The sequence below is a fragment of the Mustela erminea genome, chromosome 5, assembly GCF_009829155.1.
Source record: "Mustela erminea isolate mMusErm1 chromosome 5, mMusErm1.Pri, whole genome shotgun sequence".
Taxonomy (NCBI): domain Eukaryota; kingdom Metazoa; phylum Chordata; class Mammalia; order Carnivora; family Mustelidae; genus Mustela; species Mustela erminea.
The window spans coordinates 31,945,238-31,952,361 of NC_045618.1; the positions used below are offsets into that span (position 1 = coordinate 31,945,238).

The following is a 7,124-nucleotide window of genomic DNA, read 5'->3' on the forward strand; positions in this document are numbered from 1 at the left end:
ACTACTCTCCACCCTCTGCTCAAGCCAGAAACCCGAGTTTCTCTTGCCTCTACAGTCCATCACCAAGAACAACCATTCCTGACCCCAAACTACATCGACAGCCAAGCCCCAAAACCAGCCTGTTGCCTGCTTTAGTTCAGCACACCCATTAAGAAAAGGTTTACTTTTCTAAACGGTTGGAAATCAAAAGAGTATTTCATGAGACACAGGAATCACACGGAAGTCAAATCCCAGTGTCCGTAAATAAAGTTTGGTTGGAATGTAGCCACATTTCATTTACATATTGTCTGCGGCTGCTTCTGCAGACGACAGCGGAACCGTGCACTTGTAATCCGTGCAAAGCCTGAAATATTTACTTCTGGCCTTTTGCAGAAAAAGTTTGCCGATGCCTGATACAGCTTCACCCTCTGTTTGTCTCCACCTGTGCTGCTCTCACTGCTTTGCCAAGTCCTTGTCGTCTCTTGCCTGGCTGACTACAAAAGCTTCTTCACTGGTCTCTCGACTTTCCCTCTGTCTCCTCACCCGGTTCTATGCCCCAGTCTTGACTCCACACAGCAACCAGAATAACTGCTATAAAAACATAAACTGCATCAGGCCATCACTTCCAAGATGTCATCAGCTCCTCCAGGGCCCACAGAGCCCTACCTGCTCTGGCCTTGCTCACCTCCCCAGCCTCACCTCCTCCCATTTGTCCTTCCCCCACACTCGCCTCTTCTGAGTCCTACAACAGGGGATCCTCTTCTCCTGGGTTTTTGCAAACACAGTTCCTTCCTCCCGGATGACATGCGTAACACCACTTTATCCCGAGAGCCACCTTGGCAGAAAAGTCAGGAAGCGATCGGCCACCCTAGGGGAGTTACCTGTTACTCATTGCACAGTTTCCTTTTCCTCGTGTCATACTGGACCCTCCCTGACAAGGAACAGTGTCTGCTCTATTGACTATTGTACCCTTGATTCCAGCGAAGACCCCGCACATGGTGAGTGCTCAGTGCAGTGTGAATGAATGAAAGTGACCATGTGTTTAGAGAGAGATGGATGTTTGTATATGGGAAAGGGGTCTGGAACTGTGACAGTGAACCCAACCCTGGAACGTGGGAACAAGGGCAAGCATCTACTCCTATTTCTTAGTTGATATATTTCTGTGACTTTGACCATGAGTGTCTAATTCTTTCGTTAATACAAAAAAGAAAACAGCAACTTGGGAGATTTTTATAGATTTCAGACCAGGCTCCATCACTCACTTCCTAGGCTCCCTCGGCTCCCATTGCCTCTCTGGGTCTTTGTCTCCTCAACTCTCTAAGGTCCCACCACCATCCTGTGCTCTAACCATGATCACATGCTGGGCTGTTGTCCTCACAAGAGCCTTCATGGGAAAAGTGAGCCCTGGTGTTTAAGGAGATGACTTTGGTGTAGAAGACACAGTTTCAAATCTAGACTCTGCTACTTCCTAGTCATGGGACTTTGGACAAACATCCTCTCTGACCCTCAGTTTGCTCATTTATAAAATAAGGACTTCAAATTACTCTCTTAGGGAGATTACAGGACAGCTGGAAATAGCCCCCTGTGGACCTTGCTTTTTAGGCCTTTTGTGTTGTTAAATGGAATCGTTAAGCCACCTTGCCAGCCCCAGGGTACAGCTTGGGCTCTGGAGCAGGCAGCCCTGGGTTCAAATTCTGCCTCAAAAGTTTTTTTTAGACACACAACCAAATATAAATGATTTAACCTCTTTGAGACTTGATTCCTCATTTCTAAAGCAGGAGTAACAACCCCTCTTCCACAAGGGCTGCTATAAGAATAAGACCATATGCAGAAAGGACTTAGGAAAGCACCTAGCACCCACAAGCAGCAGTAACAAATTATTCCTGCTGTTATTATTGCCATAGTCATGCGGACAAGGCCACCTGGGCACCCCCGCCCCCAGCCAAGAGCTCCTCTGTCGGGCTATATACATCTAGGTCCCCCCACCCCCAGTGCACATTCCAGTATCTCCCCCGGGAAGCCCCGGTTCCGGGGAGCCCATGTTGACTTGAGGGTGACCTGGGAGCCCTGCTTTTCAGGGGTACTATCTTTTCCTACTCCAGGGCTCCCAATAAAAAATGCTTCTCATTCCCCACTCCTAGCAGGTTTCCCTCTGATACTCTCCAAATGCCTCTGGAAGGCCAAATGCCCAAAGGAATTAGGGGTGTAGAGGAGGCATCCATTCTCTGGACCACAAAGAGAATGACAGAGTGGGGCAGCTGGCTGGGAGCACAACTCAGACCTGGAGGGTTGAGAAGGGCCTCCGGAGGCACAAGGGTGCAGAAGACCAGGCTTCTGGAAAAGCAAGCGCTCCCACCGATGCTCGGACTGGGATACCCAGGTCAGGCCAGCCCTCTCCCCAGCTCTCCAAATGAGATCTCTCCCTGTTCTGGGGACGGACAGCAGCCCAGGTCCAGCATGTGCCAGCTGTGTGTCTTTGGGCACGTGACTTCTTTCCCCTTTCTGGGCTCTGGCTTCCCCATCTCTACCACGGACCTAATGACGCTCGACTTTGGAGAACTGACATGATTAAACGAGGTGATGCTTGTGAAGCATCCAGCACAACCCCACCTCTAACCTGGAACCTCCGTGTTCCTAGCTGGAACCTCATACTGCAGGGGTGGCAAAACTGGGCTGTGGCAGCCGGGGTTGCAGAAAAACACATGAGGCCTTGGCCAAGACGTTTGATGTATCTGAGACCAAAGGAAATTTCTCACGGATCACATCAATCAGTTCCCACTCTCCTACTTCCCGCAGGCCCAGGCTATGCCTTCCCCTGCAGCTACTGCCCACCCCCACCCCCCAATGCCGCACCCGGCACTCCTGCCCTGGGGTCTGGAAAGAGGACAGCAATGAGAAGTGGCCACCCACTCAGAGGATAAGCTCATGGGCAGTGACATCATTCCGCCTGCCCTTCCTCCTCCTCTGACCCCATGACTCAAGTCCACAGCCTCAGGCCTGATGTGGTCATAATCTTAGAGGCTGTTTGTATTTGGACCATTTTTCTTCACACTCAAACCCCACATGTCCAACCAAGAACCAGCCAGCAGCAGGCCAGAGACGTGTTCTACAACACTTTCCAGGAGTGTCCTTAGATACGGTGGAATCCCAACTCACAGGTCTACAGCCATCCTGCCAATCTGACCCCAAGCAGTACTGCTTAGCTCATGGTCAAGGCCAAATCCTGCTCCAAAGAATCAAGATTTATGGCTCCAGACAAGACAGGGCTACAGATTAAGGACTGAGGAGTTCCCCGAGGAAGGCTCAGAAGTCATCCTCACAAGAGGAAGGACACCACCTCCTCAGAAGAGACGATGCTTCTATAAATGTCCTTTCCACAAATGTTCAAGCACCCCGCCCCCCTGTCAGGCATCTGAGCATCTCAGACATGCAGCTGGTCTGCTTTCATCCGGTGACTGGTCAGAGCTGCAGAGGGCCAGGGACAGGAAGGAATGCCAGCTCCACAAATCCCAGCACCCCTTCCCATCTCAGCCTTGCATTAACACACACTTCTCCCCTCTTACAAGCTGGATGGTCTGATTTCTTGCAGCCCACGAGTCTGGAGTAAATTGGAAAGCTCACTGAAGGCAAGCAGGAGAAACCATCAGCGATGTCATTGAAGAGAGGAAAAAAACCTCCAAACAACAGTCAAGTGATCAGTAAAAGTGTGGCTGAAGCCACTTAATGCAAAGCTCACTCCCACAAGAGTCCCCTCACCCTACAGCCTGTTAGTGCAAAATCTGACATTCACACCACTGACCCAAAATCACGAAGAAAAATTTCACTGACATCAGGAGTGTCCTGAAGTCAGACTGTGATGTACGTAATACGGCAGAGAAAGATTTCCATGCTCGATAGTTAAAATAAGTGTTAGTGCTAAGGCTCAGGAACTCTAGATATCAGGGAATGTACTCACCCCAAATATTCCCATTCCCAATGAGCTGGAACTATGAGCCATGGCTCACACCCTGCAGCCCCAGAACCCTCCACCCCGCCCCACCACTCAGATGGGCCCAACCCATCAGACAAGTTTCAGCTTCAATTTCAAGTTTAGACTTCAATTTTTCCCAGCTTCCAAAAGCGACCCACCTATGTACAGGCCCTCAAACTGCAGGGAAGGCTGCACAGCATCAGATTTCCTAGGCATTTCTGAGAGGCCAGAGGGAATGATAGGAGGCTGGACTAAATGCAGACCTCTCTTAAAGACAGAATAGCTTCGTTACTTTCTAATACAGAGGTCAACAGCTAAAGACATGCATGTAAGAAAAGGACCTGGGCCTTAACTGAATGATGAAATTGACTCATTTACAACTACCCACATCCAGTTTGAAGGCAAATTGTTTTTCTCAATTAGATTAAGCAAACCCTTCCCCTCTTCCCCCATCGCTCCTGCACTACCATTTGCCTAAGGTTTTCCCCCAGTGATAGATCCATCCATTTCTGAGTCATCTGTCACGCATTTCTCATTAGGGCAGGTCTGGCTTAGAAATAAATCCCCTTTTCTGGCAGTTTGCTGCCTTAGGCCACCAAACCTGCCAACTCCCTGGTTAAACAGCATTCTGAGGGCCTTGGGACACTGAGGTTCAACTCCCCGCCCCCCCCCCAGTGTGTCCCCCATCCTGGGTCCCCACCTTTGGGACACCAAGTTTCCTACCTCCTCTCTGTCCTATCTCCCCCACCATCTCTTAGAGAATTTCAGAGCCCAAATTGCCCCATCCTTCTCCCTCGTGTTTGCGCCTCACCCCCAACACCTATTCGCCCCTTCCCCCAGGTCAGCTTTCCCTACCTGTTCTTTTCAGAATCTGTCCCCCTCCCGCCGCTGCTGCCCCCGTAAGTCCTCCCTTTAGGCCCAAGAAGAGTGGGCCCCCTTTCCCAACCTTCCCCCGCAGCTCTCCCTCCTTGGAGCTGGGACTCAGGGTGTTTTCCTCTGCAGGGCCCTCTGGAGGGCCCGGAAGACCCTGCTTCCCCGCTAACCCCAGCTGGCTTTTTTGAGCTTTCCAGAATCATCAACACAGTGACAGATCTGCCCCCACGCCCCTGCACGCCCAGGGCCCGGGGAATCACAAGCACCCACCAGCCTCCTCCAGGACCTCCCGGGCGAGGGCAGGTCCCACTGTGCCCCAGCGCCCTCGGCGACAAGCTTAGGGCGGGGTTGGATTGTGGCGGCCCCCACTGCCTGCGGGCCCAGAGCCCAGCTGCGCCGCGGACCCGGGGAGTGGGCCGGGCACGGGCGCCCTGAGAGGGAGGGCACAGCACGCGGTCCGGCTGCCCGGCACCGCTCGGCCGCAGACAAAGGCCGCCCCCACCCTCGCCGGCCCGCGCCACGCAAGCACTCACCGCGCCGCGGCCGGCTCTCGGGACGCGGGGACGCGGCGGAGCGCTGTCTAGCCGCCGCCGCCGCGAGGCCGGGCCCGAGTGGGGGTCGGGGACGGCCCGGAGAGGCCGAGGGGAGGGGCGGGGCGGGCTGGAGGAAGCCGCGGGCCCGGAAAGGCAGCCCGGGTGCGCCCCAGAGGCGGGATTGGCCCCGCGGCGGCTGTCCCGGGCAGAGGCCTGAGCCCGCCCGCTGGGCAGGGCATCGGCCCGGACCCCGCCCCTGACCCCAGACCAGATTCTGGACTCGGGCCAGGGGGCGCTGGTCTGCCCTTGCCCCTCCCCCTCCCCGTTCCCACACTCTCAAGATCCGACGTTTATATTCTGCGAGAGGGGACAGACAGGTGACTGCCCGCTGACCACCCCACCCTCCAGGCGGCTGGCGGCAGAGCCGGATCTCGAATCCCGGATCCCTCGAGCCGACCCCAGTCCTGTGTTCTCCCTCCGCCCGGGGCTGGTACCGCGGCCTGGAAAGGGTTAAGTGGACTGCGAGGAATTAAGAGCTGCAGGGAGCTCTCTATAAATACAGTGTCGTGGGCGCCTAAGCCAACCGCAGGGTAATTTCCACTGAGCTGGTTTTCCTCTTTTCCTCCCACCCACGGCCACCCGACCAGCCCTGCCCCCAACCCCGGGCCAGGCTCCAACAGGGGGAGCAGCTCTGATCCCCGTGTCTGGGCTCTGTCCTTAGAGGCCCCAGCTCTAGCCTGGGAGGAGATTGGGGGCGGGGCGGGGGGGGTGGCGTTAGGCGCTTACCTTTGCACATCCCGTCCCTGCATCTGCTCTCCGACCTGTTCTTCATCAGTTACAGACAGGAACAGTTCAAGTGTAGCAAGGTTTCTGGGGGCCAGGATCTAGACTCGGAGCTTTCCCTGCTGGGACCCCTTTAGAGCCTCACTACAGTCCCACCAGATAGATAATATTAGCTCCGTTTTACAGGTGAGAAACCTGAGGATGGATAGAAGGATTCGAACCTCGTGCTTTTGCCAGGCTCACCACCAAGTGGCAACAGAGAAGGAGGAGGGGGCTCAGGAAATAGAATGAATGCATGCGCATCTCTGGAAGGTGTAACCACTCGTAAGTTCTCTACTATTTTATCTCATTTAATATTCACAACTCAGTGAGTGGAATGCCATGATTATCCTCATTTGACAAATTAAAAAAATTGAGACATAGATTAATAAATTACTAAAGGATAAAAGTAGTGATTGGAGGAACAAGATTTGCTCCCTTGAATTTAAGTGCCGAATGCAAATTTAATTCTGTGCCTGCTTTTGTGTGTGTGTGTGTGTGTGTGTGTGTGTGTGGCACATGGGTACGGACGTTTGTGTGAGCAACTCTGTATTTGAATCTACGTGCACATGTGTTTCTGAATTTAAGTTTGATAGCGGCTATGTCTATGTAACTGCTTCTAGGGATGGGAGCAGAGAACAGGGGTTCAAGGCACGACCATCTGGCTTGGAGGTCATGAGCTTCTCCACCAATGCACACTGCTCCCCCTGCCCTATCAGGTCCTGTTCCAGGCTGGGCCTGACTTCATAGATCGCAGGATGAGCAGCCCCCACCAGGCCCCACAACCTGGGGAGAAATATCTGAGGAAGAGGTGTCCTTAGGCTGAGAGAGCCAGGATCCCTCCAGCAGGACCCTGGAGGTGGCATAGAACTAATCTAGAAGAATGGAGTCTCCTTCCCTCCACCAAGAGTCAATCCTGTACCTTGTGCCCTGCAGTGGTGACACAG

At 53.6% G+C, this 7,124-nt stretch overlaps 1 protein-coding gene across 5 annotated transcripts in view; it reads right to left on the bottom strand.

Annotated features, from left to right (window-relative positions):
• The window catches only part of CD276 (CD276 molecule), a 29,874-nt gene extending 24,191 nt beyond the window's left edge, over positions 1-5,683 (bottom strand). Inside the window, exon 1 of one of the 5 annotated variants that reach the window (XM_032342509.1) lies at positions 5,356-5,683. The gene's annotated coding sequence lies outside the window, so the exon portion shown is untranslated. The other 4 variants (XM_032342510.1, XM_032342506.1, XM_032342508.1 and 1 more) reach the window with 4 other exon arrangements.
• Positions 5,684-7,124: the final 1,441 nt, after the last annotated feature.